General features: G+C 32.9%; 2 non-coding genes and 19 pseudogenes across 2 annotated transcripts; all 21 read left to right on the top strand.

The window, feature by feature from the left end:
- Positions 1-13: 13 nt before the first annotated feature.
- LOC149590296 (5S ribosomal RNA) lies at positions 14-116 on the top strand (annotated as a pseudogene).
- A 378-nt stretch (positions 117-494) lies between these two features.
- Positions 495-597, top strand: LOC149590297 (5S ribosomal RNA; annotated as a pseudogene).
- Positions 598-676: 79 nt separating this feature from the next.
- LOC149590298 (5S ribosomal RNA) lies at positions 677-795 on the top strand (annotated as a pseudogene).
- A 361-nt stretch (positions 796-1,156) lies between these two features.
- Positions 1,157-1,275, top strand: LOC149590299 (5S ribosomal RNA; annotated as a pseudogene).
- A 1,354-nt stretch (positions 1,276-2,629) lies between these two features.
- On the top strand, positions 2,630-2,732 carry LOC149590300 (5S ribosomal RNA; annotated as a pseudogene).
- Positions 2,733-3,786: 1,054 nt separating this feature from the next.
- Positions 3,787-3,905, top strand: LOC149590301 (5S ribosomal RNA; annotated as a pseudogene).
- Positions 3,906-4,521: 616 nt separating this feature from the next.
- On the top strand, positions 4,522-4,624 carry LOC149590302 (5S ribosomal RNA; annotated as a pseudogene).
- A 122-nt stretch (positions 4,625-4,746) lies between these two features.
- LOC149590303 (5S ribosomal RNA) lies at positions 4,747-4,865 on the top strand (annotated as a pseudogene).
- Positions 4,866-5,226: 361 nt separating this feature from the next.
- Positions 5,227-5,345, top strand: LOC149590304 (5S ribosomal RNA; annotated as a pseudogene).
- Positions 5,346-8,767: 3,422 nt separating this feature from the next.
- Positions 8,768-8,886, top strand: LOC149590305 (5S ribosomal RNA; annotated as a pseudogene).
- Positions 8,887-9,021: 135 nt separating this feature from the next.
- LOC149590306 (5S ribosomal RNA) lies at positions 9,022-9,124 on the top strand (annotated as a pseudogene).
- Positions 9,125-10,179: 1,055 nt separating this feature from the next.
- On the top strand, positions 10,180-10,298 carry LOC149590307 (5S ribosomal RNA; annotated as a pseudogene).
- Positions 10,299-10,659: 361 nt separating this feature from the next.
- Positions 10,660-10,778, top strand: LOC149590308 (5S ribosomal RNA). Its single transcript, XR_016379596.1, has one exon. It is a non-coding gene; the product is annotated as a 5S ribosomal RNA (ribosomal RNA).
- Positions 10,779-10,913: 135 nt separating this feature from the next.
- Positions 10,914-11,032, top strand: LOC149590309 (5S ribosomal RNA; annotated as a pseudogene).
- Positions 11,033-11,393: 361 nt separating this feature from the next.
- Positions 11,394-11,512, top strand: LOC149590310 (5S ribosomal RNA; annotated as a pseudogene).
- Positions 11,513-11,873: 361 nt separating this feature from the next.
- Positions 11,874-11,992, top strand: LOC149590311 (5S ribosomal RNA). The gene has a single exon (XR_016379584.1). It is a non-coding gene; the product is annotated as a 5S ribosomal RNA (ribosomal RNA).
- A 136-nt stretch (positions 11,993-12,128) lies between these two features.
- On the top strand, positions 12,129-12,231 carry LOC149590312 (5S ribosomal RNA; annotated as a pseudogene).
- A 363-nt stretch (positions 12,232-12,594) lies between these two features.
- LOC149590313 (5S ribosomal RNA) lies at positions 12,595-12,713 on the top strand (annotated as a pseudogene).
- A 137-nt stretch (positions 12,714-12,850) lies between these two features.
- LOC149590314 (5S ribosomal RNA) lies at positions 12,851-12,953 on the top strand (annotated as a pseudogene).
- Positions 12,954-13,315: 362 nt separating this feature from the next.
- On the top strand, positions 13,316-13,434 carry LOC149590315 (5S ribosomal RNA; annotated as a pseudogene).
- A 137-nt stretch (positions 13,435-13,571) lies between these two features.
- LOC149590316 (5S ribosomal RNA) lies at positions 13,572-13,674 on the top strand (annotated as a pseudogene).
- The last annotated feature ends 11,823 nt before the right edge of the window (positions 13,675-25,497 follow it).

Consider the following 25,497-nt stretch of genomic DNA (forward strand, 5'->3'; position numbering starts at 1 on the left):
AACTAGCACTCTCGGCAACGGTCATATCACGCTGAATACACCGGTTCTCGTCCGATCACCGAAGTTAAGCAGCGTCGAGCGCAGTCAGTACTTGGGAACACTGCGTGCCGTTGGCTTTTTCCTTTTTGTTTCCTCTTTTAAATTCCACCAGATATGAAAAAAGCAATCATATCTTCTTTTTGTTATTGTTTTATAAAGATGAAGGTTAGTTAAATTCAAATTATTAACTAGCACTCTCGGCAACTGCCATATTACGCTGAATACGCCGAATCTCGTCCGATCGCCGAAGTTATGCAGCGTCGAGCGCAGTCAGTACTTGGGAGGGAGGCCACTTAGGAACACTGCTTCCCGTTAGCTTTTTCACTTTTTTTTTGTCTTTTAAATTCCAATAGATATGAAAAAAGCAAACATATTTTCTTTTTGTTATTGTTTTAAAAAGATGAAGGTTAATTTGTCTCACTTAATTTAAATTCGAATTATTAACTAGCACTCTCGGCAACGGCCATATCACGCTGAAAACACCGGTTCTTGTCCGATCACCGAAGTTAAGCAGCGTCGAGCGCAGTCAGTACTTGGGAACACTGCGTGCCGTTGGCTTTTTCCTTTTTGTTTCATTTTTGTTATTGTTTTATAAAGATTTAGGTTAATTAAATTCAAATTATTAACTAGCACTCTCGGCAACGGCCATATCACGCTGAATACACCGGTTCTCGTCCGATCACCGAAGTTAAGCAGCGTCGAGCGCAGTCAGTGCTTGGGAGGGAGGCCACATAGGAACACTGCAAGCCGTTAGCTTTTTCACTTTTTTTTGTCTTTTAAATTCCAACAGATATGAAAAAAGCAAACATATTTTCTTTTTGTTATTGTTTTTAAAATGATGAAGATTAATTTGTCTCACTTAATTTAAATTCGAATTATTAACTAGCACTCTCGGCAACGGCCATATCACGCTGAAAACACCAGTTTCGTCCGATCACCGAAGTTAAGCAGCGTCGAACGCAGTCACTACTTGGGAACACTGCGTGCCGTTGGCTTTTTCCTTTTTGTTTTCTCTTTTAATTTCCACCAGATATGCAAAAAGCAAACATATCTTCTTTTTGTTATTGTTTTATAAAGATGAAGGTTAATTAAATTCAAATTATTATCTAGCACTCTCGGCAACGGCCATATCACGCTGAATACACCGGTTCTCGTCCGATCACTGAAGTTAAGCAGCGTTGAGCGCAGTCAGTACAAGGGAGGGAGGCCACTTAGAAACACTGCTTGCTGTTAGCTTTTTTACTTTTTTTTTTGTCTTTTAAATTCCAATAGATATGAAAAAAGCAAACATATTTTCTTTTTGTTAATGTTTTAAAAAGATGAAGGTTAATTTGCCTCACTTAATTTAAATTCGAATTATTAACTAGCACTCTCGGCAATGGCCAAATCACGCTGAATACACTGAATCTCGTCCGATCACCGAAGTTAAGCAGCGTCGAGCGCAGTCAGTGCTTGGGAGGGAGGCCACATAGGAACACTGCAAGCCGTTAGCTTTTTCACTTTTTTTTGTCTTTTAAATTCCAATAGATATGAAAAAAGCAAACATATTTTCTTTTTGTTATTGTTTTAAAAAGATGAAGGTTAATTTGTCTCACTTAATTTAAATTCGAATTATTAACTAGCACTCTCGGCAACGGCCAAATCACGCTGAATACACTGGTTCTCTTCCGATCACCGAAGGTTAGCAGCGTTGAGCGCAGTCAGTATTTGGGAAGGAGGCCACTTAGGAACACTGCTTGCCGTTACCTTTTTCACTTTTTTTTTGTCTTTTAAATTCCAATAGATATGAAAAAAGCAAACATATTTTCTTTTTGTTATTGTTTTAAAAAGATGAAGGTTAATTTGTCTCACTTAATTTAAATTCGAATTATTAACTAGCACTCTCGGCAACGGCCAAATCACGCTGAAAACACCGGTTCTTTTCCGATCACCGAAGTTAAGCAGCGTCGAGCGCAGTCAGTACTTGGGAACACTGGGTGCCGTTGGCTTTTGCCTTTTTGTTTCCTCTTTTAAATTCCACCAGATATGAAAAAAGCAAACATATCTTTATTTTGTTATTGTTTTATAAAGATTAAGGTTAATTAAATTCAAATTTTTAACTAGAACTCTCAGCAACGGCCTTTTCACGCTGAATACACCGGTTCTCGTCCGATCACCGAAGTTAAGCAGCGTCGAGCGCAGTCAGTACTTGGGAACACTGGGTGCCGTTGGCTTTTTCCTTTTTGTTTCCTCTTTTAAATTCCACCAGATATGAAAAAAGCAAACATATCTTCATTTTGTTATTGTTTTATAAAGATTTAGGTTAATTAAATTCAAATTATTAACTAGCACTCTCGGCAACGGCCATATCATGCTGAATACACCGGTTCTCGTCCGATCACCGAAGTTAAACAGCGTCGAGCGCAGTCCGTGCTTGGGAGGGAGGCCACATAGGAACACTGCAATCCGTTAGCTTTATCACTTTTTTTTGTCTTTTAAATTCCAATAGATATGAAAAAAGCAAACATATTTTCTTTTTGTTATTGTTTTAAAAAGATGAAGGTTAATTTGTCTCACTTACTTTAAATTCGAATTATTAACTAGCAATCTCGGCAACGGCCATATCACGCTGAAAACACCGGTTCTCGTCCGATCACCGAAGTTAAGCAGCGTCGAGCGCAGTCAGTACTTGGGAACACTTCGTGCCGTTGGCTTTTTCCTTTTTGTTTCCTCTTTTAAATTCCACCAAATATGAAAAAAGCAAACATATCTTCTTTTTGATATTGTTTTATAAAGATGAAGGTTAATTAAATTCAAATTATTAACTAGCACTTTCGGCAACGGCCATATCACGCTGAAAACACCGGTTCTCGTCCGATCACCGAAGTTAAGCAACGTCGAGCGCAGTCAGCAAAAAAGAGTTCTCAGAAGTATTTATAACGTGAATTGGTTATCACATACAAAAATATTATATGCAAAAAGTAAAACGTTAGACATATTTCAAATTATTAAGTATAATAATCTAATATTTATTCATAAAAATATTAATGGTGTACATAAACTATTTAGTACAACTTCCTCTAACATATTAACAAGAACAAACAATATTTTAGAATGCCACCAATGCAAAACCTCAAAAAAGCTTAACTCAATCTCTTATGCAGGAGTAAAACAATACAACCAAATTTATTTACTTATATGTGATACCAAATCCTTCAATTTAGTTAAAAAAAACTTAAAATACATATACTTAATGGCAGTGTGTAGCCATCTTTGATCTATTTGTTTATTTATTTTTTATTTATATATTTAGTTATTCCTGATTTTAATTGTTTTATTTAAAGAAAAACCATAACTCGTTTATATTTTATATTAAACGAAGTAAAAAAGTCTTGTTTTCCAATAGATATTAAACTATATTCATGTACATGCAAAACTTTATTTTAATTTTAATTTATATTTTTTATGTTCATTCTCTTTTAATGTTCTTTATTTCATTTTGTTGTCCAATTGACGTTAATCTTAAAAAATTTAAGGAGGGCAATAAGTCGCTTGAAGACTTGGTCCCTCCCCATGAGCTTTTGTACAAAACTATGACAAATAAACTTTGAAACTTTGAAACTTTGAACACTGCGTGCCGTTGGCTTTTTCAATTTTATTTCATCTTTTAAATTCCACCAGATGTGAAAAAAGCAAACATATCTTCTTTTTGATATTGTTTTATAAAGATGAAGGTTAATTAAATTCAAATTATTAAATAGCACTCTCGGCAACGGCCATATCACGCTGAAAACACCGGTTCCCGTCCGATCACCGAAGTTGAGCAGCGTCGAGCGCAGTCAGTACTTGGGAGGGAGACCTTTTAGGAACAATGCGTGCCGTTGGCTTTTTCACTTTTTTTCCTCTTTTAAATTCCAATAGATATGAAAAAAGCAAACATGTTATCTTTTTGTTATTGTTTTAACAAGATGAAGGTTAATTTGTCTCTCTTAATTTAAATTCGAATTATTTTCTAGCACTCTCGGTAACGGCCATATCACGCTGAAAACACCGGTTCTTGTCCGATCACCGAAGTTAAGCAGCGTCGAGCGCTGTCAGTACTTGGGAACACTGGGTGCCGTTGGCTTTTTCCTTTTTGTTTCCTCTTTTAAATTCCACCAGATATGAAAAAAGCAAACATACCTTCATTTTGTTATTGTTTTATAAAGATTTAGGTTAATTAAATTCAAATTATTAACTAGCACTCTCGGCAACGGCCTTATCACGCTGAATACACCGAGTCTCGTCCGATCACCGAAGTTAATCAGCGTCGAGCGCAGTCAGTGCTTGGGAGGGAGGCCACATAGGAACACTGCAATCCGTTAGCTTTATCACTTTTTTTTGTCTTTTAAATTAAAATAGATATGAAAAAAGCAAACATATTTTCTTTTTGTTATTGTTTTAAATAGATGAAGGTTAATTTGTCTCACTTAATTTAAATTCGAATTATTAACTAGCACTCTCGGCAACGGCCATATCACGCTGAAAACACCGGTTCTTGTCCGATCACCGAAGTTAAGCAGCGTCGAGCGCAGTCAGTACTTGGGAACACTGCGTGCCGTTGGCTTTTTCCTTTTTGTTTCCTCTTTTAAATTCCACCAGATATGAAAAAAGCAAACATATCTTCATTTTGTTATTGTTTTATAAAGATTTAGGTTAATTAAATTCAAATTATTAACTAGCACTCTCGGCAACGGCCATATCACGCTGAATACACCGGTTCCCGTCCGATCACCGAAGTTAAGCAGCGTCGAGCGCAGTCAGTGCTTGGGAGGGAGGCCACATAGGAACACTGCAAGCCGTTAGCTTTTTCACTTTTTTTTGTCTTTTAAATTCCAACAGATATGAAAAAAGCAAACATATTTTCTTTTTGTTATTGTTTTTAAAATGATGAAGATTAATTTGTCTCACTTAATTTAAATTCGAATTATTAACTAGCACTCTCGGCAACGGCCATATCACGCTGAAAACACCAGTTTCGTCCGATCACCGAAGTTAAGCAGCGTCGAGCGCAGTCACTACTTGGGAACACTGCGTGCCGTTGGCTTTTTCCTTTTTGTTTTCTCTTTTAATTTCCACCAGATATGCAAAAAGCAAACATATCTTCTTTTTGTTATTGTTTTATAAAGATGAAGGTTAATTAAATTCAAATTATTATCTAGCACTCTCGGCAACGGCCATATCACGCTGAATACACCGGTTCTCGTCCGATCACTGAAGTTAAGCAGCGTTGAGCGCAGTCAGTACTAGGGAGGGAGGCCACTTAGAAACACTGCTTGCCGTTAGCTTTTTCACTTTTTTTTGTCTTTTAAATTCCAATAGATATGAAAAAAGCAAACATATTTTCTTTATGTTATTGTTTTAAAAAGATGAAGGTTAATTTGTCTCACTTAATTTAAATTCGAATTATTAACTAGCACTCTCGGCAACGGCCATATCACGCTGAATACACTGGTTCTCGTCCGATCACCGAAGGTTAGCAGCGTTGAGCGCAGTCAGTATTTGGGAAGGAGGCCACTTAGGAACACTGCTTGCCGTTAGCTTTTTCACTTTTTTTTGTCTTTTAAATTCCAATAGATATGAAAAAAGCAAACATATTTTCTTTATGTTATTGTCGAGGGGGAAACCACTTGTGAAATCAGGTGTACAAAATTTTTGAAATCACAATTGAAGTCCATAAATTGTTTTTGAAGTCTCTATAAATCGCAAAGTTTAGTTGAAATCTCGGAAGTCTTAGGAAGTCCCTAGAGAATCCCTTGAAGTCATGCGAAGTCCCTTGGAAATCGCTTGAAGTCATTCGAAGTGTTTCGGAAGTCTCTTGAAGTCATACGAAATCCCTTTGAAATCTCTTGAAGTCTCTCTGAAGTCATACGAATTCCCTTTGAAATCTCTTGAAGTCTCTTGGAAATCTCTTGAAGTCTCTTGGAAATCTCTTGAAGTCTCTTGGAAATCTCTTGAAGTCTCTTGGAAATCTCTTGAAGTCTCTTGGAAATCTCTTGAAGTCTCTTGGAAATCTCTTGAAGTCTCTTGGAAATCTCTTGAAGTCTCTCGGAAATCTCTTGAAGTCTCTTAGAAGTCATACGAAGTCCGTTGGAAATCTCTTGAAGTCAAATGAAGTGCTAGAAAAATCCCTTGAAGTCTATTGAAATTCCGTCTTTCATAAGTGGAAATTTCCTTTTCTACAAATTTTATTTTCAATACTCTTGATCAGGGCCGGAAATAAGCATAGGACACTGGAATTTTAAAATGTGCCATAATTTTGTTAAAAACTAAGGGGGTCACTGGACAGTTTGACCAATAAAATTTTGGAAGTTTTGATAGTTTGACTATGGAGATGTGATACTATTTCTCCACACTACAGTGGACAATGTCCTATAAATTTTCCAGTCAAACAGGGGGGGCCCTGGTCTTGATCCCTCAATTTTCGGCCGTTTTCGGAGGTGCAATGCTACCAGACTCTTGTGCCAGACACACTTCCCCAGAATTTTTTCCTTTTTGGACTTATTGTCGGCTGCTAATCATTCCGTTTTCAAAGAATATTCGTAAAAACTATATATTTTTGTTTGTGGCGAAGTTTAATTGGCTTAATTTAAACTACTATTTAACTAAATTGGGAACCTTTAAAATACAGCATACAAGCAGACAATTTAAAAATTGTGTCTTCTAGTTCTCTGAACTATGAATTCGAGTATGAATCAGACGATAATCAGTTTCAAAAACCTGAGGGGTCAAACGTTTTGGAAAAAGTGTACGGGATTTCGAAATCCAATTTGATTTCTTCGGATTTCGTTTGATTTCGTCGGATTTCAATTGATTTCGTCGGATTTTGTTTGATTTCAAAGTTCGATAAAATGCAACGGATTTTGCAATTTTTCCCGTGATTTCCTCGGATTTTTTCCATGATTTTGGCAGATTTTGGGATATTTCAATTGATTTCGTTGGATTTTGTGATTTCTTTTGAGCTTGGATTTCGTGAATTTTCTAATGGATTTCGCGATTTCGTTACTGATTTTGTCGTTTCTTTGTTGATTTTGTGGTATCTTTACTGATTTTGTGATTTCTCTACTGATTTTGTGATTTCTTTACTGTTTTGTTATTTCGTTATTGATTTCGGATTTTTTGTGAGATTTCTTAAGTTGGATTTCGCGGGTAGCGTACGGGATTTCATGAATGACCGACCCCTTGCAAAAACTACTGCCCAAGCGCTCACTGGCGTGATTGAGTTAGCTATGCCACGACAAAAACTTCTTTCTGTAAATAGCGGCCGATCACCATAGATATAGTAAAACTATAAAGGGTCTAGATCCACTTCTCTGGCTTAGGCTTAACGAAAAAAACGCGGAAGGGGCAACGAGCAGACAGCCGCTATTTTCTGGGGGTAGCCGTATAAAACGCCATCTATCGGAGACAAATTCAAGTGGTGAGAAGTAAATCGCGCGGGAAATGGGCTACCCCCAGAAAATAGCGGCTGTCTGCTCGTTGCCCCTTCCGCGTCGACCTCCCATTGAATTGTGTATCTATCTACCCTTTTAACATATCTATGCCGATCACGTGATCATAGTTTACCGCGTGAAACGTCGCAGAATTCTTGAGACATAAGCGAAGATCAAATGGATCAGTATACTATCCGGTCTTGTATCTGCGCCAAATAATTCTGCATAGATATATTGCTTTCGGTTGCGCTGCACCTTAGTACTTAATAGCGAAGTACATAGATATTTTTAATTATTACAATTTAATGAAGTCTTGAGAAAAAAATAGAAATCGGCTTTAGTCTATAAATTCTATTGAAGTCACTTGAAGTCTTTAAATTATGTTGAAGTCACTAGAAGTCTTTGCAAATTCTATTGAAGTCACTTGAAGTCTATAAAATGTAATGAAGTCACTTGAAGTCTATAAATTATATTGAAGTCACTTGAAGTCTTTATAAATTGTATTGAAGTCACTTGAAGTCTTTATAAATTGTATTGAAGTCACTTGAAGTCTTTATAAATTATATTGAAGTGACTTGAAGTCTTTATAAATTTTATTGAAGTCATCTGAAATCAAATACAGTTAGTGAAGTCTTTGAAGTCAAATGAAGTCTATGATAGTTCAATTGAAGTCATTTGAAATCTGAAATCAGGTGTACAAAATTTTCTTAGTGGTTTCCCCCTCGGTTATTGTTTTAAAAAGATGAAGGTTAATTTGTCTCACTTAATTTAAATTCGAATTATTAACTAGCACTCTCGGCAACGGCCATATCACGCTGAATACACTGGTTCTCTTCCGATCACCGAAGGTTAGCAGCGTTGAGCGCAGTCAGTATTTGGGAAGGAGGCCACTTAGGAACACTGCTTGCCGTTAGCATTTTCACTTTTTTTTGTCTTTTAAATTAAAATAGATATGAAAAAAGCAAACATATTTTCTTTTTGTTATTGTTCTAAATAGATGAAGGTTAATTTGTCTCACTTAATTTAAATTCAAATTATTAACTAGCACTCTCAGCAACGGCCTTTTCACGCTAATTACACCGGTTCTCGTCCGATCACCGAAGTTAAGCAGCGTCGAGCGCAGTCAGTACTTGGGAACACTGCGTGCCGTCGGCTTTTTCCTTTTTGTTTCCTCTTTTAAATTCCACCAGATATGAAAAAAGCAAACATATCTTCATTTTGTTATTGTTTTATAAAGATTTAGGTTAATTAAATTCAAATTATTAACTAGCACTCTCGGCAACGGCCATATCATGCTGAATACACCGGTTCTCGTCCGATCACCGAAGTTAAGCAGCGTCGAGCGCAGTCAGTGCTTCGGAGGGAGGCCACATAGGAACACTGCAAGCCGTTAGCTTTTTCACTTTTTTTGTCTTTTAAATTCCAATAGATATGAAAAAAGCAAACATATTTTCTTTTTGTTATTGTTTTAAAAAGATGAAGGTTAATTTGTCTCACTTACTTTAAATTCGAATTTTTAACTAGCACTCTCGGCAACGGCCATATCACGCTGAAAACACCGGTTCTCGTCCGATCACCGAAGTTAAGCAGCGTCGAGCGCAGTCAGTACTTGGGAACACTTCGTGCCGTTGGCTTTTTCCTTTTTGTTTCCTCTTTTAAATTCCACCAGATATGAAAAAAGCAAACATATCTTCTTTTTGATATTGTTTTATAAAGATGAAGGTTAATTAAATTCAAATTATTAACTAGCACTTTCGGCAACGGACATATCACGCTGAAAACACCGGTTCTCGTCCGATCACCGAAGTTAAGCAACGTCGAGCGCAGTCAGCAAAAAAGAGTTCTCAGAAGTATTTATAACGTGAATTGGTTATCACATACAAAAATATTATATGCAAAAAGTAAAACGTTAGACATATTTCAAATTATTAAGTATAATAATCTAATATTTATTCATAAAAATATTAATGGTGTACATAAACTATTTAGTACAACTTCCTCTAACATATTAACAAGAACAAACAATATTTTAGAATGCCACCAATGCAAAACCTCAAAAAAGCTTAACTCAATCTTTTATGCAGGAGTAAAACAATACAACCAAATTTATTTACTTATATGTGATACCAAATCCTTCAATTTAGTTAAAAAAAAACTTAAAATACATATACTTAATGGCAGTGTGTAGCCATCTTTGTTCTATTTGTTTATTTATTTTTTATTTATATATTTAGTTATTCCTGATTTTAATTGTTTTATTTAAAGAAAAACCATAGCTCGTTTATATTTTATATTAAACGAAGTAAAAAAGTCTTGTTTTCCAATAGATATTAAACTATATTCATGTACATGCAAAACTTTATTTTAATTTTAATTTATATTTTTTATGTTCATTCTCTTTTAATGTTCTTTATTTCATTTTGTTGTCCAATTGACGTTAATCTTAAAAAATTTAAGGAGGGCAATAAGTCGCTTGAAGACTTGGTCCCTCCCCATGAGCTTTTGTACAAAACTATGACAAATAAACTTTGAAACTTTGAAACTTTGAACACTGCGTGCCGTTGGCTTTTTCAATTTTATTTCCTCTTTTAAATTCCACCAGATATGAAAAAAGCAAACATATCTTCTTTTTGATATTGTTTTATAAAGGTGAAGGTTAATTAAATTCAAATTATTAAATAGCACTCTCGGCAACGGCCATTTCACGCTGAGAACACCGGTTCTCGTCCGATCACCGAAGTTAAGCAGCGTCGAGCGCAGTCAGTACTTGGGAGGGAGACCACTTAGGAACAATGCGTGCCGTTGGCTTTTTCACTTTTTTTCCTCTTTTAAATTTTAATAGATATGAAAAAAGCAAACATGTTATCTTTTTGTTATTGTTTTAAAAAGATGAAGGTTAATTTGTCTCACTTAATTTAAATTCGAATTATTAAGTAGCACTCTCGGCAACGGCCATATCACGCTGAAAACACCGGTTCTAGTCCAAACACCGAAGTTAAGCAGCGTCGAGCGCAGTCAGTACTGGGAAACACTGCATGACGTTGGCTTTTGCACTTTTATTTCCTCTTTTAAATTCCACCAGATATGAAAAAAGCAAACATATCTTCTTTTTGATATTGTTTTATAAAGATGAAGGTTAATTAAATTCAAATTATTAAATAGCACTCTCGGCAACGGCCATATCACGCTGAAAACACCGGTTCTCGTCCGATCACCGAAGTCAAGCAGCGTCGAGCGCAGTCAGTACTTGGGAGGGAGACCACTTAGGAACACTGCGTGCCGTTGGCTTTTTCACTTTTTTTTCCTCTTTTAAATTCCAATAGATATGAAAAAAACAAACATGTTATCTTTTTGTTATTGTTTTAACAAGATGAAGGTTAATTTCTCTCTTAATTTAAATTCGAATTATTTTCTAGGACTCTCGGCAACGGCCATATCACGCTGAAAACACCGGTTCTCGTCCGAACACCGAAGTTAAGCAGCGTCGAGCGCAGTCAATACTTGGGAAAGAGACCACTTAGGAACAATGCGTGCCGTTGGCGTTTTCACTTTTTTTCCTCTTTTAAATTTTAATAGATATGAAAAAAGCAAACATGTTATCTTTTTGTTATTGTTTTAAAAAGATGAAGGTTAATTTGTCTCACTTAATTTAAATTCGAATTATAAACTAGCACTCTCGGCAACGGCCATATCACGCTGAAAACACCGGTTCTAGTCCAAACACCGAAGTTAAGCAGCGTCGAGCGCAGTCAGTACTGGGAAACACTGCGTGACGTTGGCTTTTGCACTTTTATTTCCTCTTTTAAATTCCACCAGATATGAAAAAAGCAAACATATCTTCTTTTTGATATTGTTTTATAAAGGTGAAGGTTAATTAAATTCAAATTATTAAATAGCACTCTCGGCAACGGCCATATCACGCTGAAATCACCGGTTCTCGTCCGATCACCGAAGTTAAGCAGCGTCGAGCGCAGTCAGTACTTGGGAGGGAGACCACTTAGGAACAATGCGTGCCGTTGGCTTTTTCACTTTTTTTCCTCTTTTAAATTTTAATAGATATGAAAAAAGCAAACATGTTATCTTTTTGTTATTGTTTTCAAAAGATGAAGGTTAATTTGTCTCACTTAATTTAAATTCGAATTATTAAGTAGCACTCTCGGCAACGGCCATATCACGCTGAAAACACCGGTTCTAGTCCAAACACCGAAGTTAAGCAGCGTCGAGCGCAGTCAGTACTGGGAAACACTGCATGACGTTGGCTTTTGCACTTTTATTTCCTCTTTTAAATTCCACCAGATATGAAAAAAGCAAACATATCTTCTTTTTGATATTGTTTTATAAAGATGAAGGTTAATTAAATTCAAATTATTAAATAGCACTCTCGGCAACGGCCATATCACGCTGAAAACACCGGTTCTCGTCCGATCACCGAAGTCAAGCAGCGTCGAGCGCAGTCAGTACTTGGGAGGGAGACCACTTAGGAACAATGCGTGCCGTTGGCTTTTTCACTTTTTTTCCTCTTTTAAATTTTAATAGATAAGAAAAAAGCAAACATGTTTTCTTTTTGATATTGTTTTAATAAGATGAAGGTTAATTTGTCTCACTTTATTTAAATTCGAATTATTAACTAGCACTCTCCGCAACGGCCATATCACACTGAAAACACCGGTTCTCGTCCGATCACCGAAGCTAAGCAGCGTCGAGCGCAGTCAGTACTTCGGAACACTGCGTGCCGTTGGCTTTTTCACTTTTTTTTCCTCTTTTAAATTCCAATAGATATGAAAAAAAGCAAACATATTTTATTTATGTTATTGTTTTAAAAAGATGAGGGTTAATTTGTCTCACTTAATTTAAATTCGAATTATTATCTCACACTCTCGGCAACGGCCATATCAAGCTGAAAGCACCGGTTCTCGTCCGATCACCGAAGTTAAGCAGCGTCGAGCGCAGTCAGTACTTGGAAACACTGCGTGACGTTGGCTATTGCACTTTTATTTCCTCTTTTAAATTCCACCAGATATGAAAAAAGCAAACATATTTTCTTTTTGATATTGTTTTATAAAGATGAAGGTTAATTAAATTCAAATTATTATATAGCACTCTCGACAACGGCCATATCACGCTGTAAACAGCGGTTCTCGTTCGATCACCGAAATTAAGCAGCGTCGAGCGCAGTCAGTACTTGGGAGGGAGACCACTTAGCAACACTGCGTGCCGTTGGCTTTTTCACTTTTTATTCCACTTTTAAGTTTTAATAGATATGAAAAAAGCAAACATGTTTTCTTTTTGTTAGTGTTTTAAAAAGATGAAGGTTAATTTGTCTCACTTAACTTAAATTCGAATTATTAACTAGCACTCTCGGCAACGGCCATATCACGCTGAAAACACCGGTTCTCGTCCGATCACCGAAGTTAAGCAACGTCGAGCGCAGTCAGTACTTGGGAACACTGCGTGCCGTTGGCTTTTTCACTTTTATTTCCTCTTTTAAATTCCACCAGATATGAAAAAAGCAAACATATCTTCTTTTTGATATTATTTTATAAAGATGAGGGTTAATTTGTCTCACTTAATTTAAATTCGAATTATTATCTCACACTCTCGGCAACGGCCATATCAAGCTGAAAGCACCGGTTCTCGTCCGATCACCGAAGTTAAGCAGCGTCGAGCGCATTCAGTACTTAGAAACACTGCGTGACGTTGGCTATTGCACTTTTATTTCCTCTTTTAAATTCCACCAGATATGAAAAAAGCAAACATATTTTCTTTTTGATATTGTTTTATAAAGATGAAGGTTAATTAAATTCAAATTATTAAATAGCACTCTCGACAACGGCCATATCACGCTGTAAACAGCGGTTCTCGTTCGATCACCGAAGTTAAGCAGCGTCGAGCGCAGTCAGTACTTGGGAGGGAGACCACTTAGCAACACTGCGTGCCGTTGGCTTTTTCACTTTTTTTTCCACTTTTAAGTTTTAATAGATATGAAAAAAGCAAACATGTTTTCTTTTTGTTAGTGTTTTAAAAAGATGAAGGTTAATTTGTCTCACTTAACTTAAATTCGAATTATTAACTAGCACTCTCGGCAACGGCCATATCACGCTGAAAACACCGGTTCTCGTCCGATCACCGAAGTTAAGCAACGTGGATCGCAGTCAGTACTTGGGAACACTGCGTGCCGTTGGCTTTTTCACTTTTGTTTCCTCTTTTAAATTCCACCAGATATGAAAAAAGCAAACATATCTTCTTTTTGATATTGTTTTATAAAGATGAAGGTTAATTAAATTCAAATTATTAAATAACACCCTCGGCAACGGCCATATCACGCTGAAAACACCGGTTCTCGTCCGATCACCGAAGTTAAGCAGCGTCGAGCGCAGTCAGTTCCTCTAAAAAATTATAATTTTGCAAGTATAAAAATGTATTTTCTCTAAACCATGTTTCTGTTAAGGCTATTATATCCGGATCTATCTCTTTTGTCGCTAGCGTTGCAATCAGATTTGGTAAATTACATCTTGCGCTTCTGATGTTCGAGTAGATAAATTTCATTTTGGGTTATTATGGATAACAAATATAGAGTATTTTATTGGTATTTAATTTTAGTTCTTTAGAAGAACTTTTTGTTCAAGTTCATTGTAATAATATTTTTCATCACCTTTTTGTAGCATGAAGTGGGAAATAAATTTAGTTTTCTCATCTCCAGGGATTTTACAGAACTGTCTTAAGTGGAATCGAGCAAATTCTTGTTTCGGCGTGAAATCATGTGATATGAATATATTTGATCCTTTTAATTGGTAAGCCTTTTTTAAGATCTCTCTTTTAGTGTCAGCGTCTCCTACACTTAAAACTATCCTACGGATTTCACCACGTCTATATACTTGTGTGGGTCGTATTCTAGTTGGTATGCCCATTAATCCCTTAAAGATATCGTTCACGATATCTGTTAGCTGCTCTCTGGTTTCACCTGGTTTTTCAGGCATACCGGTTAAAACTAAATTATTTCTTCGTTTGTCCAGTTCTATAAGTTCCTGCTTATGTTTTAGCTCATTAATCTCTTTATTTTTTAATTCTAGCTTGTTGTTAATATCAATTACAAAACTATCATAATCAAATCTTATATCCTCTACCATTTCGCATTGCTTTTCAAGTTTCTCTATTCTAGTTTCATGTTCATTAACTTTTCTACATATCTTATCAATTTTTCCATTTGTCTCTTTCATCGCCGTTTTTATGTCATCAACCTTCAACGCTATAGTTTGTACTTCTGACCTAATCTTAGTCCCCATCTTATCTACATCAGTTTTTATCGTTGCCCTCATATCCTTCATTTCTCTAAGTATATCACTTAGTGAGGCTTCCATTTTAGTATTTATTGCCAGTGAGCGCGGTCGTTTGGGTGGATATTGTTTGGTAGTACCAATACGTGTAAAAATTAAGAAGAAATAAAGCGTTATAACTACCTATGAATAGAAGAGAGCAGATTGATTAGTTCGGTTCCTGTTTCCTTGGCTATCTGGCGATCTTCGGATTTCGTTAATCACAGTTTAAGTTCAAGATAAGCGATTTTTTGTTCGACCATAGTTTAGATGCTGTTTTTTGTCCGTTCATTTTTTACCGGTTTCGAAAGCGTTTTTATACGGTTAGCTAATTGTACGTTTTAATGTAATTTTTTATCTCGTTTCTACCGTTTGAGATAACCGTACGCGTTATGTTCTTAAAAAATGAGAACCGAGAGTCATTGAGTCTATAATTCCGCAAAAAAACCGAACACGTTCCGCAGTTCTGTAGATAATTACGTCTTTCTGGGTTACTTGAATTGATGGTGGCGTTGATTTCCGGCGGTGTTGCGGTGCCTTTGTTGGGGTAGTCAGAGGAGACACATCCGATCCGTTTGAGTATCCCTTTTGAACCGAAGTCCTGGCGTATAGTCGTGTCCGTAGCTGGTTTAAGCCGACATTCTTGATAGTAGCACGCCGCAAATTACCGTTGACTCTCCGCACATAACGACATTTTAAGGAAGACTGTCTACTTGATTACGTGTGGTGGAAGTCGTGTCACCTTCTATCCACCTGATTCCCCACTTTGCTAGTCAGTAGAGATATATCTATGAATAGAAGAGAGCAGATTGATTAGTTCGGTTCCTGTTTCCTTGGCTACACTTTTAAATGCCTTTTTTTCTGGGCAAATGTTTGACGCAATTCAGCTTATTTACCTATACAATACTCATTAAAAGTGATTTCATCTCGATTGATCAATAAATAAAAATGTACCTCGATTTTTAATAAAATTTTCAAAATCGACGTTTCTCGACCAGAGAAGCACTTTTTGAGAATTTTTTCACTATTTTCAAATATAACCGCTGAAACCATAGTTTTTGTACGTTCTGCTTTAATTCAAGCAAATGTAACGATATTCATTCAAAAAACTGTTCAAATTCAATTTTCAATAAGAAATCGTTGTCACGGATTTTGTATCTTGAAGAAAAAAAATGCGATTTTTTCGGTACAATTTTGAATGCATTTTCTTCTGGACAAATTTTTGACCGAATTTAGCTTAAATACATATAAAATACTCATTAAAAGTGATTTCATCTCGATTGATCAATAAAAAAAAATGTACCTCGATTTTTTATAACATTTTCAAAATCGACGTTTCTAGGCCAGAGAAGCACATTTTGAGTTTTATTTTCGCTATTTACAAATATAATCACTGAAACCATTAATTTTGTACTTTTTGCTTTAATTCAAGCAAATGTAACAATATTCATTCATAAAACTGTTCAAATTCAATTTTCAATAAGAAATCGTTGTCACGGATTTTGTATCTTGAAGAAAAAAACATGCGATTTTTTCAGTACACTTTTGAATGCATTTTTTTCTGGACAAATGTTTGACCGAATTCAGCTTATTTACCTATACAATACTCATTAAGAGTGGTTTCATCTCGATTGATCAATAAATAAAAATGTACCTCGATTTTTTATAACATTTTCAAAATCAACGTTTCTCGACCAGAGAAGCACATTTTGAGTTTTATTTTCGCTATTTACAAATATAATCACTGAAACCATTAATTTTGTACTTTTTGCTTTAATTCAAGCAAATGTAACAATATTCATTCATAAAACTGTTCAAATTCAATTTTCAATAAGAAATCGTTGTCACGGATTTTGTATCTTGAAGAAAAAAACATGCGATTTTTTCGGTACACTTTTGAATGCATTTTTTTCTGGAAAAATGTTTGACCGAATTCAGCTTATTTACCTATACAATACTCATTAAAAGTGATTTCATCTCGATTGATCAATCAATAAAAATGTACCTCGATTTTTAATAACATTTTCAAAATCGACGTTTCTCGACCAGAGAAGCACATTTTGAGAATTTTTTCGCTATTTTCAAATATAACCGCCGAAACCATAGTTTTTGTACTTTTTGCTTTAATTCAAGCTAATATAACGATATTCATTCAAAAAACTGTTAAAATTCAATTTTCAATAAGAAATCGTTGTCACGGATTTTGCGTCTTGAAGAAAAAAACATGCGATTTTTTCGGTACAATTTTGAATGCATTTTTTTCTGGACAAATGTTTGACCGAATTCAGCTTATTTACCTATACAATACTCATTAAAAGTGATTTCATCTCGATTGATCAATAAATAAAAATGTACCTCGATTTTTAATAACATTTTCAAAATCGACATTTCTCGACCAGAGAAGCACATTTTGAGAATTTTTTCACTATTTTCAAATATAACCGCCGAAACCATAGTTTTCGTACTTTTTGCTTTAATTCAAGCAAATGTAACGATATTCATTCAAAAAACTGTTCAAATTCAATTTTCAATACGAAATCGTTGTAACGGTTTTTGTATCTTGAAGGTAAAAAACATGCGATTTTTTCGCTACACTTTTGAATGCATTTTTTTCTGGACAAATTTTTGACCGAATTTAGCTTAAATACATATAAAATACACATTAAAAGCGATTTCATCTCGATTGATCAATAAATAAAAATGTACCTCAATTTTTAATAGAATTTTCAAAATCGACGTTTCTCGACCAGAGAAGCACATTTTGAGTTTTTTTTCACTATTTTCAAATATAATCACTGAAACCATTATTTTTGTACTTTTTGCTTTAATTCAAGCAAATGTAACGACATCCATTCAAAAAACTGTTCAAATTCAATTTTCATTAAGAAATCGTTGTCACGGATTTTGTATCTTGAAGAAAAAAACATGCGATTTTTTCGGTACTTTTTTGAATGCAGTTTTTTTCTGGACAAATTTTTGACCGAATTTAGCTTATTTACATATAAAATACTCATTAAAAGTGATTATATCTCGATTGATCAATAAATAAAAATGTACCTCGATTTTTAATTACATTTTCAAAATCGACGTTTCTCGACCAGAGAAGCACTTTTTGAGAATTTTTTCACTATTTTCAAATATAACCGCTGAAACCATAGTTTTTGTACTTTTTGCTTTAATTCAAGCAAATGTAACGATATTCATTCAAAGAACAGTTAAAATTCCAATTTCAATAAGAAATCGTTGTCACGGATTTTGCATCTTGAAGAAAAAAAACATTCCATTTTTTCGGTAAAATTTTGAATGCATTTTTTTCTGGACAAATTTTTGACCGAATTTAGCTTAAATGCACATAAAATACTCATTAAAAGTGATTTCATCTCGATTGATCAATAAATAAAAATGTACCTCGATTTTTAATAGAATTTTCAAAATCGACGTTTCTCGACCAGAGAAGCACATTTTGAGAATTTTTTCACTATTTTCAAATATAACCGCTGAAACCATAGTTTTTGTATTTTTGCTTTAATTCAAGCAAATGTAACGATATTCATTCAAAAAACTGTTCAAATTCAATTTTCAATAAGAAATCGTTGTCACGGATTTTGCATCTTGAAGAAAAAAACATTCCATTTTTTCGGTACAATTTTGAATGCATTTTTTTCTGGACAAATTTTTGACCGAATTTAGCTTAAATGCATATAAAATACTCATTAAAAGCGATTTCATCTCGATTGATCAATAAATAAAAATGTACCTCGATTTTTAATTACATTTTCAAAATCAACGTTTCTCGACCAGAGAAGCACTTTTTGAGAATTTTTTCACTATTTTCAAATATAACCGCTGAAACCATAGTTTTTGTACTTTTTGCTTTAATTCAAGCAAATATAACGATATTCATTCAAAAAACAGTTAAAATTCCAATTTCAATAAGAAATCGTTGTAACGGTTTTTGTATCTTGAAGGTAAAAAACATGCGTTTTTTTCGGTACAATTTTAAATGCATTTTTTTCTGGACAAATATTTGATCGAATTTAGCTTAAATACATATAAAATACTCATTTAAAGCGATTTCATCTCGATTGATCTATAAATAAAAATGTACCTCAATTTTTAATAGAATTTTCAAAATCGACGTTTCTTGACCAGAGAAGCACATTTAGAGTTTTTTTTCACTATTTTCAAATATAACCGCTGAAACCATAGTTTTTGTACTTTTTGCTTTAATTCAAGCAAATATAACGATATTCATTCAAAAAACAGTTTAAATTCCAATTTCAATAAGAAATCGTTGTCACGGATTTTGTATCTTGAAGAAAAAAAACATGCCATTTTTTCGGTACTCTTTTGAATGCATTTTTTTTCTGGACTAATTTTTTACCGAATTTCAGCTTATTTACCTATATTATACTCATTAAAAGTGATTTCATCTCGATTGATCAATAAATAAATAAAAATGTACCTCGATTTTTAATAGAATTTTCAAAATCGACGTTTCTCGACCAGAGAAGCACATTTTGAGAATTTTTTCACTATTTTCAAATATAACCGCTGAAACCATAGTTTTTGTATTTTTGCTTTAATTCAAGCAAATGTAACGATATTCATTCAAAAAACTTCAAATTCAATTTTCAATAAGAAATCGTTGTCACGGATTTTGCATCTTGAAGAAAAAAACATTCCATTTTTTCGGTACAATTTTGAATGCATTTTTTTCTGGACAAATTTTTGACCGAATTTAGCTTAAATGCATATAAAATACTCATTAAAAGCGATTTCATCTCGATTGATCAATAAATAAAAATGTACCTCGATTTTTAATTACACTTTCAAAATCAACGTTTCTCGACCAGAGAAGCACTTTTTGAGAATTTTTTCACTATTTTCAAATATAACCGCTGAAACCATAGTTTTTGTACTTTTTGCTTTAATTCAAGCAAATATAACGATATTCATTCAAAAAACAGTTAAAATTCCAATTTCAATAAGAAATCGTTGTAACGGTTTTTGTATCTTGAAGGTAAAAAACATGCGATTTTTTCGGTACAATTTTAAATGCATTTTTTTCTGGACAAATTTTTGACTGAATTTAGCTTAAATACATATAAAATACTCATTAAAAGCGATTTCATCTCGATTGATCAGTAAATAAAAATGTACCTCGATTTTTAATTACATTTTCAAAATCGACGTTTCTCGACCAGAGAAGCACTTTTTGAGAATTTTTTCACTATTTTCAAATATAATCGCTGAAACCATAGTTTTTGTACTTTTTGATTTAATTCAAGCAAATGTAACGATATTCATTCAAAAATCAATTAAAATTCCAATTTCAATAAGAAATCGTTGTCATGGATTTTGCATCTTGAAGAAAAAAAACATTCCATTTTTTCGGTACAATTTTGAATGCATTTTTTTCTGGACAAATTTTTGACCGAATTTAGCTTAAGTGCATTTAAAATACTCATTAAAAGTGATTTCATCTCGATTGATCAATAAATAAAAATGTACCTCGATTTTTAATAGAATTTTCAAAATCGACGTTTCTCGACCGGAGAAGCACATTTTGAGAATTTTTTCACTATTTTCAAATATAACCGCTGAAACCATAGTTTTTGTATTTTTGCTTTAATTCAAGCAAATGTAACGATATTCATTCAAAAAACTGTTCAAATTCAATTTTCAATAAGAAATCGTTGTCACGGATTTTGCATCTTGAAGAAAAAAAACATTCCATTTTTTCGGTGAAATTTTGAATGCATTTTTTTCTGGACAAATTTTTGACCGAATTTAGCTTAAATGCATATGAAATACTCATTAAAAGTTATTTCATCTCGATTGATCTATAAATAAAAATGTACCTCGATTTTTAATAGAATTTTCAAAATCGACGTTTTTTTGACCAGAGAAGCACATATAGAGTTTTTTTTCACTATTTTCAAATATAACCGCTGAAACCATAGTTTTTGTACTTTTTGCTTTAATTCAAGCAAATATAACGATATTCATTCAAAAAACAGTTAAAATTCCAATTTCAATAAGAAATCGTTGTCAAGGATTTTGCATCTTGAAGAAAAAAAGCATGCGATTTTTTCGGTACAATTTTGAATGCATTTTTTTCTGGACAGATTTTTTACCGAATTTAGCTTAAATACATGTAAGACTCATTAAAAGTGATTTCATCTCGATTGATCAATAAATAAAAATATACCTCGATTTTTAATAGAATTTTCAAAATCGACGTTTCTCGACCAGAGAAGCACATTTTGAGTTTTTTTTTCACTATATTCAAATATAACCGCTGAAACTATTTTTTTTGGTACTTTTTGCTTTAATTCAAGCAAATGTAACGATATTCATTCAAAAAACTGTTCAAATTCAATTTTGAATAAGAAATCGTCACGGATTTTGTATCTTGAAGAAAAAAAACATGCCATTTTTTCGGTACTCTTTTGAATGCATTTTTTTTCTGGACTAATTTTTTACCGAATTCAGCTTATTTACCTATATAATACTCATTAAAAGTGATTTCATCTCGATTGATCAATAAATAAATAAAAATGTACCTCGATTTTTAATAACATTTTAAAAATCGACGTTTCTCGAGCAGAGAAGCACATTTTGAGCTTTATTCGCTATTTTCAAATACAATCGAAGAAACCATTATTTTTGTACTTTTTGCTTTAATTCAAGCAAATGTAACGATATTCATTCAAAAAACTGTTCAAATTCAATTTTCAATAAGAAATCGTTGTCACGGAAAAAAAACATGCGATTTTTTCGGTACAATTTTGAAGGCATTTTTTTCTGGACAAATTTTTGACCGAATTTAGCTTATTTACCTATACAATACTCATTAAAAGTGATTTCATCTCGATTGATCAATAAATAAAAATGTCCCTCGATTTTTTATAACATTTTCGAAATCGACGTTTCTCGACCAGAGAAGCACTTTTTGAGAATTTTTTCACTATTTTCAAATATAACCGCTGAAACCATAGTTTTTGTACTTTTTGCTTTAATTCAAGCATATATAACGATATTCATTCAAAAAACAGTTAAAATTCCAATTTCAATAAGAAATCGTTGTCAAGGATTTTGCATCTTGAAGAAAAAAAGCATGCGATTTTTTCGGTACAATTTTGAATGCATTTTTTTCTGGACAGATTTTTTACCGAATTTAGCTTAAATACATGTAAAAGACTCATTAAAAGTGATTTCATCTCGATTGATCAATAAATAAAAATATACCTCGATTTTTAATAGAATTTTCAAAATCGACGTTTCTCGACCAGAGAAGCACATTTTGAGTTTTTTTTCACTATATTCAAATATAACCGCTGAAACTATTTTTTTTGGTACTTTTTGCTTTAATTCAAGCAAATGTAACGATATTCATTCAAAAAACTGTTCAAATTCACTTTTCAATAAGAAATCGTCACGGATTTTGTATCTTGAAGAAAAAAAACATGCCATTTTTTCGGTACTCTTTTGAATGCATTTTTTTTCTGGACTAATTTTTTACCGAATTCAGCTTATTTACCTATATAATACTCATTAAAAGTGATTTCATCTCGATTGATCAATAAATAAATAAAAATGTACCTCGATTTTTAATAACATTTTAAAAATCGACGTTTCTCGAGCAGAGAAGCACATTTTGAGCTTTATTCGCTATTTTCAAATACAATCGAAGAAACCATTATTTTTGTACTTTTTGCTTTAATTCAAGCAAATGTAACGATATTCATTCAAAAAACTGTTCAAATTCAATTTTCAATAAGAAATCGTTGTCACGGAAAAAAACATGCGATTTTTTCGGTACAATTTTGAAGGCATTTTTTTCTGGACAAATTTTTGACTGAATTCAGCTTATTTACCTATACAATACTCATTAAAAGTGATTTCATCTCGATTGATCAATAAATAAAAATGTCCCTCGATTTTTTATAACATTTTCGAAATCGACGTTTCTCGACCAGAGAAGCACTTTTTGAGAATTTTTTCACTATTTTCAAATATAACCGCTGAAACCATAGTTTTTGTACTTTTTGCTTTAATTCAAGCAAATGTAACGATATTCATTCAAAAAACTGTTCAAATTCAATTTTCATTAAGAAATCGTTGTCATGGATTTTGTATCTTGAAGAAAAAAACATGCGATTTTTTCGGTACTTTTTTGAATGCAGTTTTTTTCTGGACAAATTTTTGACCGAATTTAGCTTATTTACATATAAAATACTCATTAAAAGTGATTATATCTCGATTGATCAATAAATAAAAATGAACCTCGATTTTTAATTACATTTTCAAAATCGACGTTTCTCGACCAGAGAAGCACTTTTTGAGAATTTTTTCACTATTTTCAAATATAACCGCTGAAACCATAGTTTTTGTACTTTTTGCTTTAATTCAAGCAAATGTAACGATATTCATTCAAAAAACAGTTAAAATTCCAATTTCAATAAGAAATCGTTGTCACGGATTTTGCATCTTGAAGAAAAAAAACATTCCATTTTTTCGGTAAAATTTTGATTGCATTTTTTTCTGGACAAATTTTTGACCGAATTTAGCTTAAATGCACATATAATACTCATTAAAAGTGATTTCATCTCGATTGATCAATAAATAAATAAAAATGTACCTCGATTTTTAATAACATTTTAAAAATCGACGTTTCTCGAGCAGAGAAGCACATTTTGAGCTTTATTCGCTATTTTCAAATACAATCGAAGAAACCATTATTTTTGTACTTTTTGCTTTAATTCAAGCAAATGTAACGATATTCATTCAAAAAACTGTTCAAATTCAATTTTCAATAAGAAATCGTTGTCACGGAAAAAAACATGCGATTTTTTCGGTACAATTTTGAAGGCATTTTTTTCTGGACAAATTTTTGACCGAATTCAGCTTATTTACCTATTTAATACTCATTAAAAGTGATTTCATCTCGATTGATCAATAAATAAAAATGTCCCTCGATTTTTTATAACATTTTCGAAATCGACGTTTCTCGACCAGAGAAGCACTTTTTGAGAATTTTTTCACTATTTTCAAATATAACCGCTGAAACCATAGTTTTTGTACTTTTTGCTTTAATTCAAGCAAATATAACGATATTCATTCAAAAAACAGTTAAAATTCCAATTTCAATAAGAAATCGTTGTCAAGGATTTTGCATCTTGAAGAAAAAAAGCATGCGATTTTTTCGGTACAATTTTGAATGCATTTTTTTCTGGACAGATTTTTTACCGAATTTAGCTTAAATACATGTAAAAGACTCATTAAAAGTGATTTCATCTCGATTGATCAATAAATAAAAATATACCTCGATTTTTAATAGAATTTTCAAAATCGACGTTTCTCGACCAGAGAAGCACATTTTGAGTTTTTTTTCACTATATTCAAATATAACCGCTGAAACTATTTTTTTTGGTACTTTTTGCTTTAATTCAAGCAAATGTAACGATATTCATTCAAAAAACTGTTCAAATTCAATTTTCAATAAGAAATCGTCACGGATTTTGTATCTTGAAGAAAAAAAACATGCCATTTTTTCGGTACTCTTTTGAATGCATTTTTTTTCTGGACTAATTTTTTACCGAATTCAGCTTATTTACCTATATAATACTCATTAAAAGTGATTTCATCTCGATTGATCAATAAATAAATAAAAATGTACCTCGATTTTTAATAACATTTTAAAAATCGACGTTTCTCGAGCAGAGAAGCACATTTTGAGCTTTATTCGCTATTTTCAAATACAATCGAAGAAACCATTATTTTTGTACTTTTTGCTTTAATTCAAGCAAATGTAACGATATTCATTCAAAAAACTGTTCAAATTCAATTTTCAATAAGAAATCGTTGTCACGGAAAAAAAACATGCGATTTTTTCGGTACAATTTTGAAGGCATTTTTTTCTGGACAAATTTTTGACCGAATTCAGCTTATTTACCTATACAATACTCATTAAAAGTGATTTCATCTCGATTGATCAATAAATAAAAATGTCCCTCGATTTTTTATAACATTTTCGAAATCGACGTTTCTCGACCAGAGAAGCACTTTTTGAGAATTTTTTCACTATTTTCAAATATAACCGCTGAAACCATAGTTTTTGTACTTTTTGCTTTAATTCAAGCAAATGTAACGATATTCATTCAAAAAACTGTTCAAATTCAATTTTCATTAAGAAATCGTTGTCATGGATTTTGTATCTTGAAGAAAAAAACATGCGATTTTTTCGGTACTTTTTTGAATGCAGTTTTTTTCTGGACAAATTTTTGACCGAATTTAGCTTATTTACATATAAAATACTCATTAAAAGTGATTATATCTCGATTGATCAATAAATAAAAATGAACCTCGATTTTTAATTACATTTTCAAAATCGACGTTTCTCGACCAGAGAAGCACTTTTTGAGAATTTTTTCACTATTTTCAAATATAACCGCTGAAACCATAGTTTTTGTACTTTTTGCTTTAATTCAAGCAAATGTAACGATATTCATTCAAAAAACAGTTAAAATTCCAATTTCAATAAGAAATCGTTGTCACGGATTTTGCATCTTGAAGAAAAAAAAACATTCCATTTTTTCGGTAAAATTTTGAATGCATTTTTTTCTGCACAAATTTTTGACCGAATTTAGCTTAAATGCACATAAAATACTCATTAAAAGTGATTTCAT

Source organism: Phalangium opilio, unplaced genomic scaffold, assembly GCF_054372755.1.
Source record: "Phalangium opilio isolate 3A_F unplaced genomic scaffold, DU_Popi_V2 ptg000505l_1, whole genome shotgun sequence".
In the NCBI taxonomy this organism is placed as follows: Eukaryota; Metazoa; Arthropoda; class Arachnida; order Opiliones; family Phalangiidae; genus Phalangium; species Phalangium opilio.